Below are 3,767 nucleotides of genomic sequence, written 5' to 3'. Positions count from 1 at the left end.
TGATCATTTACCCTTTTCTTGTACTGAAGAGCTTATTAGGATCCCATTATACTTTTAGATCTCTAATTGTTAAGTTTCTCCTGATACCAAGCCTGAATTTTCATTTTGCATCTGCCACTCATTGCTTCTAATTTTGCCTTCTCTAGCCAAGCAGAACAGTTCTAATCCTTTTTCCATGAGAAAGCCATACACATGTTGAAAGATAATGATGTGCCTACTAAGGTTTCTCAAGGGTGACTCTCCAGTTTGTTCAAATGATCTTAACGTGGTCATTCACTGTGAATTTCTTTCTGATACTTAGTAGCAAAATGACCCTCTGTCCTAAGGCATCTTTTCTTCATTCTCTTTAGGTTAATTCATCATCTTCCATGGGTTTGTCATCTTTACATAGATAACTCTCAGGTCTACATCTCCATCCCTAATTTCTCTACCAAGCTGTAGTTCCACTTCATCAGTTGCCTATTGGATTTCAGCCTGTATGCCCCATAGCATCTCAAACAAAACATATCCAAATAAGAATTCATTACTTTCCCCAAACCCACCCCTCTTCTGAACTTCTCAGTTTTTGTCTAGAAAGCAAAATCATTATCTCCCAGTTGTCCTTGACTCTTCACTCTCCTATATTCAGTTCAGTTGTTGACTTTTGTTTCTACCTCCACAACTTTTTTTTTAATATTATTCTTACACGTATGGTCACTTTCATATGACCATATTTCAGTTCCTCATAACTTCTTGCCTGAATTTTTGTAATAACCTTATTGGATTCTTGCATGTCTCCTGTCTGATTCAACCTCCCAGATGCAAAAAGCAACTTAGACACAGATCTGCTCATATCACCCCCCAAACTCCATAAAAACCAATGGCGCCCTATAGAATCTAGAGTAAATAAATTCTACTTGACATTTAAAGACCTTAAAAATTTGTACCTTTCCATATTTGTTTTACATTATTCCCCTTCCTTCATTCCATGATCCAAAATGTCTTTGCTATTCCTCATATGTGACACTACCTTCCATCTCCATGTTTTTGCATTGACTGTGCCCTCATACTTGGAATCCATTCCCTCCTCTGTTCTTTGGCTTTGGATCTCATTTCCTTTCAGATTCAGCTCTAGTACCACCTCCCGTGTGAATGAGGCCTTTCCTGATTGCCCTTAGTCCCTAATGCTCAACCAAAATTGTATTGATTTTTGTAGTTTCATGCTGAATCTTGAAGGAAGTAATAATGGTCATTTGATGGTGGTCCAACCTGTCATTTCCCCCAAATTACCAAGTGTTCAATAAATAAATATGTGTGTGTATGTATGTATATATACACGTGTGTATAGACTACACAAATATATTGAATGACTGTATGATAGAATACTGTACAACTATATCTGCTAGACTACATTAAATTAGATGTGGGATTCTCAAATTCAGGCAGGAGACAGTAAGGTTTACATGATATAATTAGGGTTGCCTGGTTCTCTGGGCCACAAAGAACTTTTACTGAGTCCTTTCTTGATTTTTATTCTCATTTGTGCTTAGTTTTGACAGCCATTGACTTGGAAACAGAGTTAGTTGTCAGTTCCTACTGAAACTGCTCCCTCAACCATATATTTTTATGCCATATAAAAAGTCACTGCAAGCAATCCAAATGAATAAAGAGGAAGTACTGCAGCTGGAAAAGAGTAGAATTGCAGTTTCCATATCAAACAGCCTACCAGCCATGCATCTTCCTGAAATCTTCTATCAATAAATAGTGGTATTTTATACCTGTTAAGGCTGTCAGAATATTACTTTTGCTTTTCTACCTCAAATTATAAAACACAAACACCCTCTGGTTATACAGTACATATATGTATGCAACATGCATTTTCTTAAACTTTAGTAAGCATCTCAAAAAGGCTGCTTGATCTCAAGAAGCTCCCAATCTAATGTTGTTAGGCCTAAGGTCCTAAAATTGAAGGTTTTATTCCCTACTGCGGTGTTATTAGCTTCAATTTGGAGGTATCAGTATACTGATAAAACTTCATGAGACCCAAGTATGTACTCTAACAGTTCAATTGGCTAGTTACACCCCATTGACTGTCCTGCCAAATCAAAATGTTACAGCTGGAGAGGACCTAGAACTCATAGGATCAGAGTTTTAAAGCTGGAAGGGACTTTAGAAGTCATTTAATATAATCCCATTATTTTGTAGATGAAAAAACAAGACTGACAACAAATTGTTTCTTCCATGAGAAGACTGACCAGTGTTAGGTAGCTAGTGGTAACAGAATCTGGATCTCCTAATTACCCCATTGACCTTATTACAATATCGTACTGTCTTACCATAAAGGACAGACCTGATTTGGTTATTTTTTTAAATTTAATTTTTTAAAATGAGGAGCCTTGATTTTACCTGATTTTATTGATTTAAACTATGATTTAATACAGTCATCTGTTCCACATCATGACTTTCCCCATCATAGTTTTGCTATATCACAGGTCAGCATAAGAAAATAAATGCAAATTTGGGGGGAGTTTTGCAGAAGCCACGGACAATACAGAAAAAGTTTGGAAATTCAGGAATGCGTAAAATATGGATAATACTGTATAATAACCCAAATTTTACAATAAGGTACTGTAAACATAACATTAAAAGAAAAAATTCAGACTAATCTGGTATGAAGGGAGGCCAAAAATTTTTATGTGGATTTTCATGGGAGCATCGCATTCCTAACCCCTGCAGTGTGGAAGAGAGAACTGTAGATGATTCTTCACAATTCTCCTTGAAGACTGAAGCCCCTATATTTTTCTAGGTTAGTACTCAGATGATAGATGCCTTCATTTACTGGATTCATTTAATTTCTCTGGTGCTCTGCTGGCACATAGCCTTTGAGAATCCAGGCTTATTTCCATGTCATGATGAGGTATCCTAGTAAGACTTATGTTTTTTCAAGCTGTAAGGTACCTCAGATAACCTAGTTCAATCTCTCATGGTACACTGGTCCCAGTGAAGTTAAGTGACTTGCCCAATGTTATATGGGTTATTAAATTGCATAGTCAGAATTTTAACCCATAGGTCTATCCTACTTTTCCCTGTTTATTCTCCATTTTTATCCTGTCTCCTGTTTTGCTTCTGACTACTATGTCTCTTAATCCACCCTTTCATCAGTCCTCCCCTTCTCATCTTCCACTCCTATCTTCCTATAGGTGAGACAGATTTCTATATCCAATTAAGTGTATATATTATTCCCTCTTTGAGCTAATTTGAATGTAAGGTTCAAACATTTTCCTTTCCCCATCTTCTCCCTTCATGACTGCTGCTTCCTTCATGACTCTTTTATGTGAGATACTTTCCCCCATTCTTCCTCTCTCTTCCCCCTTTTCCCGGTGTATCCTTCTTTCTCCTCTCAATTTTGTTTTTTTTTGAAATCAACCCATCAAAGCCAACGCACACCTGTGCTCTCTATGTATATTCCTTCTAGCTGCTGTAATAATGATGAAGTCCTTAAGAGTTACAATAATCATCTTCCCATATAGGAATACAAACATTTTAATCTGGTTGATTCTCTTATAATTTCTTTTTCATGTTTGCCTTTTTTATGCTTCTCTTAAGTCATATTTGAAAGTTAAATTTTCTGTTGAGCTCTGGTCTTTTTCAGGAATGCTTGAAAGGCCTTTGTTTCATTAAATGCCAATTTTTTTCCTTGAAGGATTATAATACTCAGTTTTGCTGGATAGTTTATTCTTGGTTTTAATCTTAGCTCCTTTGTCTTCTGGAATGTTATAATCTAAGAC

This window comes from Notamacropus eugenii, chromosome 2 (assembly GCF_028372415.1).
Source record: "Notamacropus eugenii isolate mMacEug1 chromosome 2, mMacEug1.pri_v2, whole genome shotgun sequence".
Lineage (NCBI taxonomy): Eukaryota > Metazoa > Chordata > Mammalia > Diprotodontia > Macropodidae > Notamacropus > Notamacropus eugenii.
The sequence above is the reverse complement of the archived record's forward strand: the minus strand, read 5'-3'. Positions refer to the sequence as shown.